Genomic DNA, 21,087 nt, shown 5'->3' with positions numbered 1-21,087 from the left:
GGTAGCGGGGTGCGCAGCGGGTAGGCCAAACTCGGAGGCATTGTGTAAAGCATCTGTGCAGCACACCATCACAGGCGACACACCAGGCACACTACAAAAGGAGACCACACCAGGTTAGGGGAAAAAACAGCATATGAATTATGCAGAACACGTCATCAGGTAATCACAGATGTAACAGTGTGCCAACTGGCACCGGGTAGCAGTATACAGGGGACTATTTTCAAGGCACGGCCAATCGGACCGCTGCCAGAACCATCATCATCACAACTAGAATAAATTTAAGCATCAGTAATAACGGTGTGACGGCCAGTAGTAAATGTGGAGCACCCATTACCTACCAGCAGGACCATGCACTTGGCCTCATCACATTAGCCTTGGGCATGCACATTGAACATCATAAGTACACTGTGCACAAACACATTAGCATGTGGCATCGCGTTCGCAGGAACACATTAGGTCTGAAAACAGCAAGGCCAACCTTAGGGAAAAGCATTAGGTAACCTTAGGATTAGAATTAAAACATTAGGCGTAAATGCCATTAACAGTGGGCATAACATTAGCATAAATCTGAGCAGACCTAAACAGGTGCATGGGGCATTGAATTACATTAGGCATGACCACCAGCATAAATACATCATGTATAACTCCTGGCATCGTCGCTGGGGCAGAGGCCTGCTCTTAGGCCCAGAAACATATTATGCACAACATTAGGCATTAACCCCATTTGCATAAACCCCACAGTGCAGCATCAAGGGGGGGCATTAGGCATCAATACATTAGCATAGGTCACATTATGCGTAACTGTCGGCCTACTCCTGTTAGCATATGTACATTTCACCTGTATCTGGTTAGAATTAGGCGTACACTTCAGGCCTAGAACCACATTTTACATACATAAAGGCACCTCTCACAACATTAGCAGTGCAACCCTTAGGGGAAAGCTGTACATATTGGGATCAAAGTACATCCTCAGTGGCATGAACACCTGACGCCTATATCAGGTCAGGCATAGGGGTAAGGCATAGGGGTAAGCAGCATAAGTAGAAAACACATTATGCCATCCAAACAGCAATGTCTCCTGGTGCAGGTTAGATTTAGACATCACAGCATCGAGGGAGCCCCTCTCTGGGACTCTAAGATTAAAAATGAGGTGGCCCACAAACTTCTGGTCAGTTGGGGATCCCCTCCTGGGACCCGAGGCTCAGGGAAAAATGAATGCCTCACATTGCAGCGACCCACATCTGCGGCATTGCTGTGTAGCCCCCGGGGTACTGTGGCCCTGCCGTGGTGCATCCCCACGGGGGCTTCAAAACAATTATGGCCCCAATGTTGGACTCCCCTCTATGACTCTGTGTCACCACAAATGCACAGCTCTTGCAGCGGCCCGCAAAGGAGGAGCCGCTGTGTAGCCCCAAAGGAACACTGGCACTACTGCCGATATGGAGTCCCCACTCACCAGACTCTCTTCTTGTGCTGCTTCGGGTCTCCTCTGGTCTGGGGACAGGCACCGGCAGTGTGCCTTGTTCGACCCTACCTTCTAACTGTCAATGACTTCACCCGAGCCCCCTCCTGGGACTTCCATCGGGAGCCCGCGAGGCCCCGGATGATGTCTCCTTCCCGCATGCTCAGCAGGCGGGGCTATCCTCAACTCATGGGAGCCCCGCCAACTCCAGCAGCTTCTCTTCCTGTGGGGGCACGAACCGGCAGGGTGGGCTCCTGCTCCAGTTTTAAAGTAAGCAAAGGCTTGGGGCTCACACCAGCTCACGGGGGCCCCCGCCTGACTTCTGGGTCGCTCCTTCTCCTAATCCCTGGGCCGATGTGGTAATTTCTGTTCAGTTGGTGCCAGCGTGGGGTAGGCTCCCGCTTAGTTTTAAATAATTTCAGAGGCGTCAAAACCGCGGGGTGGACACCGGCTTGTTTTAGAAAGCATGAAAACTGCCGCCATAACATGGGGTGGGCACCCGTGATCAAAATAAGTAGGTACACGTGCAGCAATAACGCGGGGTGGGCTCCTGCTTTGACTTACGCAGTTCTCCCAGGCCTCACAGCGCCACAGGTGTCACACGCTCCTCACCTCCTTCCTCTTCTTGGGGGGGGGGGGGAAGATACAGCTCTCACCATGGACTAGAAGGCACCATAGCTCCAGGGACAAAAATAGCGCTCCCCTCTCCTGGCACTTCACATGCAGCGCTCACAAGGCGCTAGGGCCCAGAGGCACACAGTCCCACACAGCAAAGTAGCGCACACACTCCTCACCTCCTGGGAGTACAGTCCAGCTCAATATAGCACTCCCAAGGCGCTAGGTCCCACAAAATAAAGCTACAGCGCTCACCAGGCGCTGGGGAAGAAGAGCAGGCAGGCAATACTCGGTAAGTTCAGCAGGCAGGGGGCACTCATCAAGACAGGACAGCAGTTCCGGGGAATGGTCATTCCCCAACCAGTGGCACTCCTCGTGGCACCCCAGTCTTTACTCTAGCAAAAGGCTCTCACTAGCCATGTGGACAGCAGAGGAGTACAGTTGAGCACAGGGGCCATAATGCAGACCATTACGGCGGTACCTCTTGGCAGAGGGTCCACTCTCAATCAAGTCCATGCTCAGTCTGAGCACATGGAGACACAGCCCCCTATATAGATCCCCCTCACCCCACCTCCCAGGAAGGGCTAGAACCTCATAGAAGGCTCTTGGCAGTTCCAGTCCCAACAGTCACTGTGGGGGAGGTGTAGGGCACCCTGTCATTTCGAACACTAGACCACCAACCCACCGCAGGCAGGCGGCACAAAGCACACGATTGCACAGCTTTTATTATTTTCATTCCACACCACACATGGCCTCTACATTTTCTACCATGGAGGGGTTCCTAATATACCTATGTAAGGCAGAAAGCACACACATATAGCAAAAAGGGTAGGGGGAAAAAGCAAACAAGTTTGGGATGACCCTGCAAGCAGGGCCAAGTCCCTCAGGTCTGTGAGAAGTTAGCCTGGCATATGATGTTCACTAGTTCTAGTGGGCACCTTGCACCAGTCTAATCGACCCTCATTGATGATGGTTGTAAAGTCAACCTTATAGAAAGCTATCCTAGTGATAGCATGAACCAGCAGTCTTCAGGCTAAGACTTCAGTAGGCGAGTTAAGCAAGTTGTTTTACCACATATAATCCCTGGAATACCAAATGAAAGGACACCACACAAGGTATATATCAAATATATATGTATTTAATCTAAACACAACCCCTCTGCACTCTTTATGAGGTCAGAGGTAAAAATACAATACAAGTCACACAGTTAATACACAATAAGTTGCACAGTATACAGGTTTCATACGTCTTTATTTCGATTATTACATCATAAAAGACAAATTGTACAATAAAAAGATGGGATACATAAAATGAATAAAACACCATATTTACTTAAGACATTTCATCATTAAAAAGAATTAAACAGTATAATAAAGACCCAATGTATGAAATACCCTGCTAACATTTGTCAATCAACTGGCTGCAGGTGTCTGGCTCGGATGATCCACGCCCACCCCAGATACTTAGCCACACCTATTACCACCATCTCTGATGTATTGGTACGTAGCGCCCACAGAGCTTCAGTGCTCCCTTTAATTTTCATTTGACAACAAATAGGCCAAATCCATTTTGTTCTAGGGGCATGATAAGCTGGACATGCAAAAATGAAGTGACCCATACTCTCCCTTTGATCAACACACCAGGGGCAGAAGTCATTAGAATAGGCAGACCAGTTTTTAGTAAAAGATCTTAATGGTAGGGACCCAACTCGAAACTGATGGTAAAGTTTTTTGTCTAAAGTTTTTGTGATAACGTCCCAATAGTTCTCCAGAAAAGGGTCAAGTTTATGGGCCAGAAATCTGCCTGACAAGCTGGTAGCATCAGATTGCACAATGGATGGAAGTTTAACAGATGCCCAGTAAAGTGCTTTGAAGGCTGGCTTCGACGGAAATATAGTGGACCCCGGAGAGACCCACAGGTCGTTAAGACTAACCCTGGGCGTAGTTTGCGAAGTAGCGCTACGCGAAGCTACGCGAAGTGCACTTCGCACTACGCGAACTTCACGTAGCACTACGCGAGCTGCGTAGTAGCATGTTAGCACTGTGCAAGATGCGTTTTCAATGATTGCACAGTGCAGACAAGCATCCGGCACTGTGCAAGCATTGAAAACGGCATCTTGCACAGTGCGAGCTGTAGTTTTCTGCTGCTCGAGTAGATTATTACTCGAGCTGCAGCTTTCTCAACGCGAACAGGTAGTTTCTCATTGAGAGCGGTCGCGAGCATGCGCAACCACTCACAATGAGAAACCTGACCTCCCCGCGGTGAGAATCTCGCCGGGATGTCATTTTGCTTGCTCGCGGTCGCGAACATGATGTTCAGGACCGCGAACAAGCAAAAAATGACCGCTGCACTACGCTACGCTGCACTACGCATGCTCGCACTGTGCTACGTGCAGCTCACGTAGTGCGAAGTTGCGCAAACTCCGCGAGCGTAGCGTAGTGCTTCGCCCAGGGTTAGTTAAGACCCATGTCCTCCAAAATTGATTTCACCTCACGTAGCCAAGAAATGTTACTAGACCCCAGTGCTGATTTTACATCCGCCAATTCGCTGGCAAAGAGACTTAAATCCGGTGACGTCCAGATCCGTCTCCACAACGCCATTAGCCGATAACGCGCCATCTCGTTAATCGGTTTGCAGCCCATGTCCAGCAAGAGCGGTTTGATTGGTGGAGATTGGGGGAGACCTACCAAGTTTCGCATGAATTTGTTTTGAACTTTTACCAATGGCGATAGGTCCTTGTAACCCCAGAGGTCAGCCCCGTACAAAATGGCAGAACTAATCTTGGCTTCATAAATCCTAAGAGCTGGTTTAACCCGTTTAGTTAGTGACCATTTTTGTTCCTGAATTAAACAGCCCGTGAGGCGTGCAAATTTTAGACGAAGCACATCAATCTGGGGTTTCCAGCTGAGGCGATAATCTATAGTCACTCCAAGGTATGTCATAGCCTCCACTTTGTTCAAGACTGGCACCATTCAACGTAACAGAGCTTTTAATGGGACATTTTTTGGTTAGGATCATAAATTTGGTCTTGCTCATGTTTATATGCAGATCGTTTAATTTGCAGAAGTCCTCGAACCTATTTAATGCGGTTTGCAAACCTCTGCGTGTCTTTGAGAGGAGTAAAGTATCATCTGCAAAGATGAGCATGGGGAATTTGGACCCACCTAAGCATGGTGCATCTGTGGGGGTATCAGCAAAAAACTTCACCACCTGATCAATAAACAATAGGAAAAGGGTGGGTGCCAGGACGCACCTCTGACAGACACCTCGTGTTACAGGAAAGCTGTCCGTCACCTGCCCTTGGGCTCCCCACCTTACCCTGGCAAAATTGCCCTCGTGTAATCTAACCACAAGATCTAGTAGGTCAGGCGGTAATCCCAGGTTTCTCAGGACCACCCACAATTTAGCCCTTGGCACAAGATCAAAGGCCGACCTCAGATCTATAAATGCGGAATAGATCTGTCCACCGCCCATCAGCACCCCCTTCCAGTATATCAGAGTAAATCTGAATACCTGGTTGATGGTGCTGGTGCCTGATCTGAAGCCCACCTGTAATGGGGAGAGAATGCTTTCCATCTCCATCCACCCCTGAACTCTCGCAAGGACCATCCTGGCAAAGATTTTTTGTAGTGAGTCGATTAAACTGATGGGGCGGTAATTCCCCGGTACCGAACGGTACCCTTTTTTGAAAATTGGAAGAATTTCCGCCCCTTTCCAAGACTCCGGGATCCTTGCCCCTTTAGCGATTGCATTAGCAATCAGGGTTATGTAGGGAACCCAAAGTTGGAGATTTGTTTTAAAAAGGTCCATCCTGGGGGTTTCCCCGATTGAACCAAGCAGAGAGCCGACTCAGTATCAAGAGTCGTAAAGACCAACGAGTGACTATGGTTAGGGTGAATTGGTGTCTGCATCCCTTGCCCATTAAAAGGTTGTAAATTAAGGTCCTTAAACTGTCGTGAATAAAAGTCCACTCAATCTTCCGCAGACACATGGTTTACTGGGATTTGGGAAATCGGGGTTCCTGCCAAATTTCACAATTTCCCAGAACTTAGCCTGGTTTGTGGATAAGCAGGCCTCAAAGAGATTGGACCAATGACACTCATCCCACTCTCTCTTCGCCTCCCACTGGTTTTTTTTATACATTTTGCGGGCCATTTTAATATCACTACTGACCCTTGATTTAATAGCTTTAATTAAATTGCTATGTCCTGCCCTACAGTTCTTATTATACCACTTTTTCCGGCAACCCGTTGCCATCTCTTTCCCTTGTTTGAACGGAAGAGTCAGAAGGGCCTTAAGTTTAATGGAACACTGTTCATGAAGATCACTGATCTGAGAAGCAGCATCCAAAGTGGATGATACATTCAACATGGCACTCAATGTCATCGAAACTTCCTTTGATATGCCATCTAACAGAGTAGCATCCTTCACGGCCCTACACCATTTTACCCTTCTTCTGTCATTGGTCAGGACGGCCTCGGCCGTTATGCATGGAGCTAATAAGGGCCTTTCCAGATTACATGGGAGCTTGAGGCTTAGGACCAATGGGTTGTGGTCGCTTTCTGGGTGAACCACAACTTCCATATCGACCAGAAGTGACCAGTATTCCATTTTAATCAGGATATAATCTAGTCTACTTTTGCTATCCCCATTATCAAAGGTGGGATAGCCAACCTTGTCGGAAGTCGAACCCCCATTTGCCGCTCTCAGACCCCACTCCAGCACAACCCTGACCAGTGAAGAGCGGCCTCGGTCCCCTTCTTGATATTATTCAGGGTCAACTTCGGAATGATCCACACTGCCTCTTCCTCGGAACCCAAGTCCTCATCCTCGCTGAACAGGGGTTCAAAGGTACAGTTTAGGTCCCCTGCTACGAGAATTAGTTTGTCTCTCCTAATTAAATCAAGGTAGGAGTCCAGTTCGTTAACAATAACCGGACAACGCCCACCGGGGCGGCCTCGAGCATAGATATTAATAACTGCTATGTCCTGATGATTTTTCTTTCGTAATTGAATTCCCAGGAGATCTGGATTATCCACTGCAATTTCTGTTGGATTATAACCAATAGACTGCCTAACCCAGATCACTAGGCCCCCTGAAGCTCTACCTTTGGGACCCTGAATCGCTGGTTTGTAAAAATTTAAGAACCCTACCCGATATATTGGATCAGGAGCCCAACTCTCTTCAAAGATTAGAATATCAAAAGTGTCGATAAAATCTATCCAATCCTCAGAGCCTACACACCCCTTTAACCCTGCGATGTTCCATGAGGCCATTTTAAGCGGCACAGCCTGACTGACGGGTGCAACATGATCCGGAACACACTGTTCCGGACTTATATTCCTAACAATGCTCGAAGGACAAGCAGCCGGCCGGATACCATCTACCTGGATTGCTAAGGGTATAACTGGCCCCTTCTCAAGATTTTCTCCCTCCATACTCGCAGCCACATTGCCTACTCCATCACCCCTACTAACATAATTGTCACATTCACTCCCTCTGTCACGTACAAAATAAAGTCAATCAATACCCTCCAAGCCAGATAGAGGTTCAAAACGATTAAACAAGCGGGGGTAAAAAGGGGAATGTGGGAACCCAACCACTTGGGATCTCCCAACGAAGCTGTTCGGCATTAGAGAGTTGGCAACAGGCACACTATATCTTTTGGGGTAAAAATAACCAAGGCCCAGAGACTGCACATCACCCACCCTCCCGAACCTTGCTTCTCTGCGAATGTAGTCCACCACCCAAGGGTCTCTAAATTTTATAATAATACAATCCCCTTCTAAATCCTTTACACAATGTCCCACCCAGTCAACTCTTCTCACATTCAGTATGTCTGTAACAGAGGACGGTGGAAGGGGACGATTTTTATTTAACCAAAAAACAACTTTGTTTTTGAGATCCCCATAAGCTTCAATTTGACCCTCCCTGCACGGTGAGACACCTGTTAGGACAATCGTGTAAGGGGTAGCTTCAATAGGTAGGTCTGTGCGAGGGGGTCCCCATTTATTAACCTTCAATGGAGGAGGAACGAAATTTGAAATTACACTCCCCACTGCTCTTGAACTTATTTTAGAATGCGTAGAAGGTATGGAGCCACCCCTCACATGGTCCTGGGAACGAGTTATAGGTGTAGGCAAGCAGTTACTTTGCGAGGCCGGGGGATTGGATTTAAAACTGGCCTTCTTAGGTTTTGAAACCTGTAAACAAGGTGCCGGTGCGGGGGTAATAACATTATGAGGATTCCTGTCCCCAAGGCCCGTACAGGCAGAATTATTTGTAGCTGGCCGAGTAGTGACTGACTTACCAGAAGCTATGACGGACTGCTTGCTGGTAACAGTTATTCCCTGAGTTTTGGACTTGATAGAGCTAATAGAATTAGACAAAACCACTTGGTCATTAGCTAACTTTTTTAACAAACCAGTGTTAGTATTCACAAGGTTCTCAATGGTGTCCAGTTTTGAGTGCATAAGTCTAGTTCTTTCCAATAGGGGCAGCATAAGTGTTTTAAATAGTACTTCCATTTTACCAAGTAGGCCCTCATCACCACTATAACTCACGGGATAAGAATCCGAAGAACCAGATTGTACTTGCGAGGAGGGTAGGGGATCCCTAACAAGTAGAGGAGACTGTGGCTTCAGGAATAATTGATGGCTGGGGAGAGCTAATTATTTTAGATATTTTTGAGATACCTCCCCTCTGACAATCCTTACTTCGTTTTCTTTTGCCGGGTAAATTCATGGGCGAGTCCCCGGTTGACGAAGAATCTAATTGGGATTGACTTACCAAGTATACACTCCCCCCCTCCATACTCCTAGATGACTCACTAGAACTCGTGTCTCTGTCGGAGGGAATCAAAGACAAGCCCTCCGCCTCACAGTGTATATCCACCAATACGGGAACCAGAGAAGGATTAGTGCCTGATGCCGGATCTTTAGGAGTAGGCGCCATGGTAAGGGGGCCTAACGAAGACCGTTTCCCACTAATCAGATCAAGTGAAAGCCTTTTTTCAGCAAAAGCTATCTCCTTCTCCAAGATTCCTTTCGCCTTAATAATAAAGGCATCCAAGGGGCCAGTAACCACCCCCTTTGTAGTCTGTAGTTGGACAGAGCGTTCCTTCCCGGAGCGCAAAGGCATAATGACAACAACTAGTAGCAAAACAAAAAAAAGGGGAACAGGTACTTAATAAATCCAAATAACTCACTTTATATAGGGAGAGAACCAGGGGGGGTGGCCCAACCCAACCTCGCCCGACCGCGGATGGCTGTAGACAGCCCCGCCCTTGTCCCGGGCTTCTTCCGGGACGCTCCCGCGCAGCGTGGAGGAGGGCTTGTTGATATAGGGAGATTAATTGGTAGGGGCGGGGCAAGCAGGGAGAGTGGCCCAGGTGTCTCGGGTCAGGCTAGCAGGGACTCCTGGGAGATGGAGTCCCTGGTCCAACCGCTCGCAGCCCTGCTGCTACACTGCACACCCCACAGCAGTCTCCAAGGACCCGATCCTTCCTGTGGTACAAATTCAGCAAAGAGCGTCCACAACGAAGCGGGACCCGCAAAGCGGGTCCAGCGAGATGCAGCGCTTCAGGGAGAGCACACAAACAGCAACAAGGAACCAGTCCCGGCAGGTAGGCAGAATTAGAGTCCCACACAGGTTTGCGAGTCAGAGGTTTTTAGCAGCATTGGTGGGGGCGGGGCAAGCAGGGAGAGCGGCCCATGTGTCTCGGGTCAGGCTAGCAGGGACTCCTGGGTGATGGAGTCCCTGGTCCAACCGCTCGCAGCCGTGCTGCTACACTGCACACCCCACAGCAGTCTCCAAGGACCCGACCCTTCCTGTGGTCCAAATTCAGCAAAGAGCTTGCATAACGAAGCGGGACCCGCGAAGCGGGTCCGGCAAGATGCAGCGCTTCAGGGAAAGCACACAAACAGCAACAAGGAACCAGTCCCGGCAGGTAGGCAGAATTAGAGTCCCACACAGGTTTGCGAGTCAGAGGTTTTTAGCAGCGTTGTTGGGGGCGGGGCAAGCATGGAGAGCGGCCCAGGTGTCTCGGGTCAGGCTAGCAGGGACTCCTGGGAGATGGAGTCCCTGGTCCAACCGCTCACAGCCCTGCTGCTACACTGGACACCCCACAGCAGTCTCCAAGGACCCGACCCTTCCTGTGGTCCAAATTCAGCAAAGAGCGTGCACAACGTAGCGGGACCCGCGAAGCGGGTCCGGTGAGATGCAGCGCTTCAAGGAGAGCACACAAACAGCAACAAGGACCCAGTCCCGGCAGGTAGGCAGAATTAGAGTCCCACACAGGTTTGCGAGTCAGAGGTTTTTAGCAGCGTTGGTGGGGGCGGGGCAAGCAGGGAGAGCGGCCCAGGTGTCTCGGGTCAGGCTAGCAGGGACTCCTGGGAGATGGAGTCCCTGGTCCAACCGCTCGCAGCCCTGCTGCTACACTGCACACCCCACAGCAGTCTCCAAGGACCCGACCCTTCCTGTGGCCCAAATTCAGCAAAGAGCGTGCACAGCGAAGCGGGACCCGCGAAGCGGGTCCGGCGAGATGCAGCACTTCAGGGAGAGCGCTTCAGGGAGAGCACACAAACAGCAACAAGGAACCAGTCCCGGCAGGTAGGCAGAATTAGAGTCCCACAGTATACGTTATGCCCTAGGGGCCTCACTAACCATATACTAAGAGAGTGGTATAAGTACCACGTGAGAGTTAGAAAGCAGGCCTAGGGCCTGTAGGATCGCTGGGGCTACACCAAACAACCAAAGGTTAGGAAGTGCGAGGCCCATGGGAGCCACGTGCAGTGTCTAAACACAGGCGCGGGTTCCCATTGACTTTCTATGGAGTTCATAAAAGTAACAAGTTAAGGACACTTCCGGATGGACTAGGATGGAACCCTTTTAAACTAGGACACTTCGAGAGTCAAGACCCACGAGCACTGGAGTACTTGTGTTACCTCACCCAGAGAAGCCGGGTGCATAGATGCCTTTTCGTGCCGGGTTTCATCGTCGTTTCCTATGGAGAGCTGCAAAGAAGTGCTGCAGGTGACCAGGGGAAAAGTGTCCGGGTGGATCCAAGGGTGGATTGATGATGTGAAGAACCTGAAAGCAGATGGGACAGAGTCTGGGTCACTAGCCAATGACCAGGAAGGAACCAGGAAGGAACCAATCGATGTTGCGTGCTTGAAGGTGAAGAAGGTGAAATTGTTTCTTCAGCCACTAGGTCCAGGAGGCATCGACAATAACCAGGAGGTGGATTCGAGCTGTCCCACAATGGATCTAAGTGACTGCAGCATCGGTATCCGGATTGGATCCAACAAGCCTTGGCAACCGCAACCCACGCAGGATGTAGAGATTGGCTCTGTTGCAGACCAGCAAGATCTGTGGCACTCCTCCTTTATAGGAAAGCTGGGGCAAGCCTGGAGCAACTAGGATCATGATTCAAATTCAATATGGCGACTTCAGGGGGCTCACTAGCCAACGGGCAAGGAGCTGGGAAGATGGGTCAAGCACAGATGTAAAGGTGGGGCCCATGGGACACTCGTGGAGTGTGGGGGCCTGGGGCTTTAGGTCAAATGATGCTCAGGGCTGGGGCTTCTTGTACCCTAATGCACAACTTACTGAGGCTTCAGGAAAGGAGTGCAGGTAGCAAATTGCAGGATTTCCAAGATGTCCGGTCCCACGTCTCTCGTGTCAGGCACGGGTCTCAGTTTTGCTGTGAATGTGGGTCGGGGTCAGAGAAGTCTGTAAGTCTAGTCCTTGAGTTGCAGAGTCTTCAGGTTCTGGCGGGAGCCTTGAAACTGCAGACTGGCAAAGTTACTGTTGGTGCCTGTTTGAACAGGGTGGTCACTCCTTGACCACAAGGGAGATGTCTTCCGTCTTCTAGTCAGAATAGAATGTCGAAGGTCCAAGAGTTCTATATCAAAGTTTCATTCCGGGATGATCTAAAGTCCTGGGGACACAGCTCCTATACTTATACTAAGCTAAGGGGTTGAATTACCTGCCTTAGTCCCTCCTATGGGTGGACCTGAGAAGGGGGTGGTTACACCCTTTTCCCTTTGTCCAGTTTCGTATCAGAGCTGGGGCTGGAGTACCCCAGCAACTGGTTTGAACCGGGCTATGCATGGAGCACCTTGTGTGCCCCAGGCAGTGTCTAGATGCATTCACTGAATGCAGCCCTCCCTGCCCCAATACACATAACCCTGTATGGGAAGGTGCTGGCAACTCCCTGGACAGGAAACCTATTTTCCAGGCAGCCCTTGCTGGAGTTTCCCCCAGCACCAGGTGGTCAGACTCGTGTCTGTGGCAGCAGCATCCATTTTGTGATGCTGAGGCTCTGTTTTACTTTAAACGGGTAAAGCAGTAACATACATGTCTTTTCCCTCTATTTATTGATTTATTTATTTATTTTGAACGTTTTATAGAGCGCGAACAAGATCCTGGTGGATATCAGAGCACTGTACAATCAATAAATGTTACTTATACATCAAAAAAAGAAGAGGAAATCAAAAACAATATACAGGGGCGTAATGTAAACAGCAAACAAGTATGAAGCGATATACAGTCTGTCTTGTAGTGTGAGACCGAGGGACGATATGGTGCAAAGGTTGCTTACAAGGGTCTTTATCCCGCTCAGGTTGAGGGTTTCTATGGACCCTATTCATGTGAATTTGGCCATGAGGATGGCTTTTACTTCCTTTTTGAATGAGGCAGTGGAAGGGTTGAGTGTGGTTTCTGGGGGTAAGGCATATCAAATTCTAGGTGCCATCCCAGAGAGGTTCGGTTATATGTTTTTTTCTTATTGAATTTTTGTGGTTTCAGTAGTTTTTCTGCATTTCTTGAGGGTCTGATCCCACCCGAGATCACCAGCTTCTGTGCTAGGTAGCTGGGTGCATTGTGATGCATAGCTATGTGCGTCATGCAAACTATTTTCAGATGAATTCTGGCGTCCAAGGGTAACCAGTTCAGGGATTGCATATCCGGAGAAATGTGGGAACTTCGTTTAGAGCCAGTTATGAGTCTTGCTGCTGAGTTGATTGAGGCTCGTAATGGAGCCGTCAAAGCTTTGGGTAGACCGCATAGAGAGACACATCCGTATTCTACTCTGGGAATAATTAGAGCTTGTACTGCTTGCTTGAAGTCATTGTGTGGTAGGAAGGGTTTCAGTTTCCGCAGTAGCACTTCTGATATGTTTTTGCATGTTACGGTTGCTGTCCAGTGTTATTCCTAGTGACTTCGCCGAGTCCACAATGGTGGGTTGCACGGTATGTGCTGTAATGTGTTTCATCCAATCTTGCATTTTGGGGATTTGTGCAGGTGGAGCTATTAGAAGGAATTTAGTCTTTAAGGCATTCAATTAGAGATGATTTTCTGTCTGACTGGTGTTTGTTAAGGAGGTCAAAGTGATCAATATGCTTTGTAAGTTGTAAATGCACACATTTTTCCAGGAGCTTGGCCAAGGTGGAAATATTGGAAATAGGGCGATAGTTGTTAAGGTCCGTGGAGTCGGCCATGGGCTTCTTTAGAATAGGTGATACTTGGCCTACTTTGAGGCAATCTATGATCTTGGACCAGATAGGTAGAAGCAGAAGAGTTAGGTCGTTGACTGCATTTGCAGGAAGCGGGTCCCTGAAATGATTGGCCGGGTTCAGGGCACTGAGAATTTTGCCAATATTTTCTTTGGAGTTGGTGGTAAATGAGGACCAGGCTGCCTCATTTTTCCAGTTAGGCTTTGATGTGAGTTGGCATGGTGCAGTTGAGAGTGCTGGAGGGGTTTGTCGATGCGATCTCGCGTGTAAGGCTAGATCAATTAGGAGGTCGTTCTTTTTCAATGTATTTATTATGTTTTGGCTCTCAAAAGAGGGCCACATAATATACATAATACACATACACAAATAAAAATAAAATAGAATACATAAAAAACCCAAAGACAGTTTACAACAATTAACGTCGGACAAGATAATCAGCAGCAAACACCTCCATATTTCATTAATAAATAGCTAAAAAAACCTTTAAAAAAATTAAAAATTTGGAAGCAAAATATTTCATTAGGGGGGAAATACAAAGCCTGTAAAAAGATATTCGCATTAAAAATGCCTAGTTGAAGACAAATCGACTTTAACCATTTCAACCGCAAAGAGCACAATGCAGGACATAAAAACAACACATGAGTTCGATCCTGTACGGCCATATTGCATAGGTTACATATCGAAGAAGATCCATACCATTTTGATAAAAGGAGATTTAAAGGTAATAAATCATGTCTTAGGAGAAACCATAGTCTTCGAACTCCATGTGGAATATTCCATGTCACATACGGTTGAGCAAGCTTTATTTAATAAGTATTAAGAAGGAGATCACATCCCCTCTTTTCTTGTAGGGCATTCTTATCCAATTTAAAACAGAGTTCCCACGAAGCCTGTTTCAGCAGGGATTTTAGCTGAGTCGGGGAATTTGTAAAAAGAGTACTTTCATCCAACTCTAAAAGTGTCACAGCTTTTCTAAAATTCCTAACTATTTGAGAAAGCTGCCGAACAATTCTCCTTTAAGAAGAGCTCTCAATGATTCCGGTTCTCCTCTGGCCAAACTGGCCACCCATCTAACCAAAGCACACAATCCCTGAACCCAGCTACTCCTAAGGCCGAAGTCAAGCCTACATACGGCCAGCGAACAAGCTGTGTTAAGAGTAGATAAATATCTTAATAATTTTCCTTCAACTGCGTGACAGAAACCCCAATGCTTCAGCTCTACAAGTTCTATTCCATATAGAAGCGTTGCAGGAATTTTTGCCCTAAACACCTCCAGTAAACAAGCAAAATGTATTTTCCCTGTAGCAAAGTAAAGGGAACACAAACCTTTGCCATGTACAAGAGCTTTACGCGAGTTATAATCAATATGGAGCTTCTCACTCAAATTGGCCGAAATTATTTTACCTAAAAAAGTATAAGATCTAACTACCTCTAATTTCTGACCACCAATGGACCATCCAAAATTTTCTGACCTGGATTTCTTCTTTCCTGAAATGCACATAATTTTGCTTTTCGAAGCATTTATCCTCATAAAATGGGACTCAGCGAATAAATGTAGAGCCTGCAGACGATTAGCCAAACCCTTAGGTGTTAGATCAAGTATGAGGATATTGTCTGCATACATCAAACAGGAGATAGAAGAGCCCCCCACAACCGGGGCAATGCCCACACAAGCAGACAGAGAAGCTGGGAGATCAGCAATGTACAGGGAGAACAATAGTGGGGCCAAAAGGCAACCCTGTTTAAGTCCATTCAAGGATGGGATTAGTTGTGAAAGACCCCTTTCTCCACCTTGAAGCACACGACACCAGGTATCCGTATGAAGAGACCGTACAAGATCCAATAAATGAGACGGCATACCCAGTGCTGCTAATTTTCTCCACAGCGTAAGACGATCTACTTTGTCGAACGCTGTGGAGAAATCAATAAAAGCCGCAAACACCCCCCCCTCGAACATGTATGTATTTGTCCGAGATCACCTGAAGGGCGGTGAGATTATCTAGTGTGCCGTGCCCTTTGCGGAAACCAGTCTGTTCCAATGGTAAAATGTTATCTATTTCAACCCAATCATTAATTAATATTAAAAGACACTTTGCAAAAACTTTTCCGACTGAATCAAGGAGGGCTATCAAACGGTAATTCATAGGCTTGTCCCTATCTCCCTTCTTAAATAATGGGACCAGTATGCTTCCCCTACAAGAAGCAGGCACCATTTTAGAAATGAAGCAAGATCTAAACAATGGGAAGAGTATCTTACTCCATAGAGTCGGATCCTGCTTCAGAACCGATATGGGTAACTCATCAGGTCCCATTGCTCCCGAGGAGCGCATATTCTTAATAACCATTGTGATAGTTTTCTCCGAAGGGGAGTCAATAGGAAGCTCAACTTCTTGAACAAACCTACTATCCTCTACCATTTTGCCATTCACAGCATATAGCTTTGAGATAAAAGAGGTCCATACCTCTTCAGAAATGGGGATAGGAAGAGTGCTAGCTCTTACTCCACATCCCTTGCCAATTATAGTCCAAAATTCTCTAGCCTTACCATGCACAACGGCCTCCCTTAGACTTATCCACAGTGAGTCTTCTTTTTCTTTTTTAAGTTTCGTTCTCAGTCTACTTCTCCTTCTTTTTAGCAGAGATATTTTATTTGCTAATTCACTAGATCTACATAGAAATTGCTCCCGCACTAATTTATTTATTTCCTTATTTAGGGGGAGCATTGCACTAGGATAAGAGAACTTTTTCCTAGGAAAACTAGACTTTTTTGCAACCAAGGTAATCTCCCTCATACATTTTTCAAAGTACATAATTTCAGAACCCAGCCAATCACTTAATTCTAGTATGGTTTTACGAAGAATATCCTGCACACCCTTCTTGGCACTTGGATTCCAAAAACATCTACCCGAGACTTTATGGAAATTAACACCTTTGTTATTAAATGACCAGGTATCAGAGGGAGGAGGTTGTAAAGAGATGCTTATACTAATCACATTGTGGTCACTCAAAGCTGTTTGGGATACCATTAGATCCTGGACAAGCGAGAAAATACCATAAGCAGAAATCACATAATCTAGAATTGACTCGCTATAAGCGGACCTGTGGGTAAATTTAGCAGGGATATCAGAGGGGAGCCTACCGTTTAAAATAAGCCGCTCCACCGCAAACAGTTCTTCCAACAATATCTTCCCTCTTTTGTTAGTTTTTATTTTATCTGGGAAGAGTGATTGTGGAATGAGGTAGGCCTCTTCTTTAGATCTATTTCTAAATAAATCTATACTTGAATTAGAAACTTTACAATTCAAATCCCCAACTAATATTACTTCAGGGGGTGGATATACCTCTTTAATCTGCTTAATATAAAGAAACACTTGCTTCAATAGAATATTAAAACATTCTTCGGGGGGAATGTAAGCATTAATCATTACAACAGAATGCTTATTGCCAATACTATCGAGACTACCTATTGTAAGTGCTTGAAAAAGATTACTTGGATCAACATAATGGGAAAATTTCCACTGCAATCTATTAGACAAAAAACAAGCAATTCCCCCTTTTGCGTGCCCTTTCTTTGAAGGGGAGGCCGCAGCCTCAAGCACAAAGTAGTCTTTCCCTGCAGATAAATTATTAACACACCATGTTTCTTGGATGCAAATCACATTAGCCTCCAGAGAAAACAAAAACTCTAGTTTCTCTGGGCTATTATGTATCCCGGCTGCATTCCAAGATATAATTTTCAATTTATTGTTAAAGATGTTGAAACAATTTGGGGTTGTCTGTGATTTTATTTGACAAGGCACCAGGAAGCCAATTCCACCGTTGATTGTCCTCTACAAGAAGAGAATTCTGATTTAACGGAGGTGGCAAGACCTGGGAAACCACACGTTTGCCTTTTGAAACCCAGATCTTTAAGTCATTGAAAGAAGGAAGGGTCCCATCTTGCCCATTGCCCTGTTGAGCAAACCCATTTTGGGGTAAATTAACCTTTCCTAAAGAGAAGATAGGTAAAACATCAATTCCTCTACATTGGAAATTCTCAACCTGTTGTAATATAAGGTTTACAATAATTTTAGAATAGAATTTCACCCTTATACTTGACACATTGTCTCCACCTAACAAGGTAACCAAGTCAATATCACTCGATTGAATAAGTTTTAAACTCTCTATATCTTTGAAACAATTGAGCAACCATGTCCTATTTAAATGCAGGTCAAAATCAAACAATGGCAAGAAGTCCACAATCAAAGTATCAACATAGATCTTTGATACTTTTGTCAGAGAATGTTGGGAACGTACAGCAACATCTTCTGGTAACAAGAAAGGAGAATCTAGAGGGTTAAGATCCCCTGATACAACCGGAATATGTCCTATCACCTCTGCTGTTGGAGGAAAAATCAACCTTCCTCCACCGTCAGGGGGATGGACTCCCACAGAAGCGAGAGATCTATTAGAAATAACTTTTTCTCCAAAGGCAGAGGCGAGAATATCAACATCCGGACTCAGGGACCCAGTTATAGACTCACTAACAATATCATCGTTACCAGCTAAAGCAATAGGATCTTGAAAAATTATTTGCCTCTGTCTTTTCTTCCTGTATTTACGCACTGGTTTCCTTTTTTTTTCTTTGTTCTTTCTATGTCTATCACTTTTTTCTTTTTCTTTTTCTTTTTCTTCATCCTGAGGCCCTTTTTTTTCTGGCACAAAAATTGGGAATAACTCATTTCCAGCTTTTAAATCTGGAACAATCATACTTTCTTCCTCTATTTCGAGGTCAGAAACCTTTACACAATTAAATGCGGAAGAAGTAGGTATTCCAGTGGGATCATTTTCTTGGACTACCACTGGAATATTTATGCCTGAATTTCCCGCAGAAGCTTTACCACCCTCCATTGCCCCCTGCGAACCCACCTCAGAAGCAGGATCAGAAACCTTTTCCGGGACTTTTAGCAACATAGCATGCAATATTTTTGTAACTGAATCCAGAATGCAATCAGAGCTTCCAACAAATTTGCCCAATAATAATAGTATAGAAGCCAATAGGTGTTCCAGAGCAATCAAGGATTCAGAAATAGGTTTTTCATCTTTATGATACCCAAAGGGAGCAAGAGGACAAATGCCTGACAAATTGAGCACAGGGCTCCTAGAGACATTAAGTAGTGAAGACATGTCTTGCGAGTTTATGGAGGGAGTACTACTGTACAACAATAGTCCAGAGGGAGTAGCGCCTACTGGAGACTTAATAGCCTCTGGTAGTTTCAGGCTACCACCATCCAAGTAACGACCACAGAGCTCTAGGTCAATACTTGACAAAGAAGAGTCACCCTTAGCACCCACCTCGGGACACAGACCTCCAATCGGAACATTAGGCACAGTAACTTTAAGAGCTGATGTCGTATTATTATATTGCTCTCCCTCAGAATTTGGTACAGAGTGCCTAATGTCACTATTTATTTCAGAGTACACAAGGCAATTCTTCACAACAGACCTTGCATGGGTGGAATCCTTCACAACCAGAGAGGAGTCCATTTTATCTACCACCATTGCAGGACCCACAGGTGGAACTATATCAGAGCCTACAGTTGCATCAGCTGGCAAAACCTTATCAATGGGTTTTTCCCACAATTTCAAAAGATGTCATTGTCCCTTCAATAGAAAGTTATTAGCAGACTTATTTCTCAGGGGGTTGGATCTTGTCTTTACGCAAGACCTTCCCCCCAATATTCTTCCAGAGCGAAGTTTCTTTGCCGTCATCCTTAACAAATAAATAAAAGTGAGCAATTAAAACTTAAAAACCACAAAGAATGTAAATATAAATAAGATTAGTCCATAAGAAAATGAAACAATGAAGGTGTATCTGGAGAAGTAATCCTGCCAGAGACAATGTCGAATCCGTCGATTTATACCACACGGAGTGCAGCTTCAAAACATATAGCTTAAATTGTTCGAATTATAATGTCAATAACTTGGCCCAGCCTACCTCAGTCACCGAGCCCGGCGACCGCCCGCGCGCGTCCCGCGACGCGGGGCAGACCGGGTGTTCTAATACGCCTCCAGGCGCGTCACGGGCGTCAGCGGCCGCAGGGGGTGCCGGGAAAGGAAGTTTTCCTCCCTCTGCACGGCGGCCACCAGGTGTTCTTCGGCGGCGGCGGGAGGGAGGTCAGCCGGCACTAGTCAGACTAGGACCCGCCTCACAGGGTCTGTAGGAACCAGGAAAATCAAGTAGCAGGTACGCAGCACTATTGGCAATTGCAGTGACAAGCCCGCTCTGCCGGACAGCCCGGGTGTTCTAATATGCCTCCAGGCGCGTCACGGGCATCAGCGGCCGCAGGGGGTGCCGGGAAAGGAAGTTTTCCTCCCTCCGCACGTCGGCCACCAGGTGTTCTTCGGCGGCGGCGGGAGGGAGGTCAGCCGGCACTAGTCAGACAAGGACCCACCTCACAGGGTCTGTAGGAACCAGGAAAATCAAGTAGCAGGTACGCAGCACTATTGGAAATTGCAGTGACAAGCCGTTCTTGATGGTGTCGGTCTTCAGAGTGAAGAAGGTGCAGAACTCTTCGCAGTTTGGCTGCGGACACGTTATGTCTTGTGGACGATGAGGAGCCACCTTCAATTGGGATTTGATACGTTTGAAAAGTTTTTGGGGACGATTTCTTGCCTGGTCAAGTTGTCGGCTGAAAAAGTCAGCTTTGGTGCGTTTGATCTTTCGGAAGTATGCATTTCTCTTCAGTTCTGAGAATCTTGAGGTGATTGGCGGATGGAATCGATCTCCAAGCACTTTCAGAAGTTCTGAGTGAATGCCTGTCCTCATTGAGTATTCCGGTGTACCAGGGTTTGGAATCTTTTATCGAGGGTCTTTTTAATTGAAGAGGTGCTACCTCATTTATTAGAGAGGTCATGGTAGAGAGGTAATGATTGGTGAGATCGTGTACATCGGAAGATCCGGCAGGGGGTAACAGTCGGTTGTAAAAGGAGGCTGGCAGAGTGTTGGGGTTGATTTTTTTCAGGTCTCTTTTCCACACTTTTGGTCTTGTGGATTGAGCTGAGGTCAGTTTTACAGTTTCCTTAATGGCGAAGGTGATAATGTGATGGTCTGACCAATCACACGGTTGGATCGACTCTAGTTGAATGGAGTCTCTTTTAGAGATTATTAGGTCCAGGATCGAACCTTTATTGTGAATGGGGGAGTTGCAGAATTGGGTTAGGTCTAGGTCAACTAGGAAGTTCTTGAGACTGTTAACCACTGTATCATTGTGATCATCCCAGTGGAGATTGAAGCCTCCAAGGAATATTTGAGTTTTTTGTCGCCCCGTGTTTGAGGATACCAGTTCCATGAAGTGTTCGGTGAAAGTGAGGTTCCCGCCTAGTGGGTGATAGATGATGTGCAGAGAGCAGATGGGTTTGTCATTACTGGTGATGTCAAGACATATGTATTCACAGGACAGGAATACAGGGGAAATGGCTCTATTTACTGAGATATTACTGCGATGTATGCAG

The sequence above is a fragment of the Lissotriton helveticus genome, chromosome 8 (assembly GCF_964261635.1).
Source record: "Lissotriton helveticus chromosome 8, aLisHel1.1, whole genome shotgun sequence".
NCBI classification, from domain to species: Eukaryota; Metazoa; Chordata; class Amphibia; order Caudata; family Salamandridae; genus Lissotriton; species Lissotriton helveticus.
Note: the sequence above shows the minus strand (reverse complement) of the source record.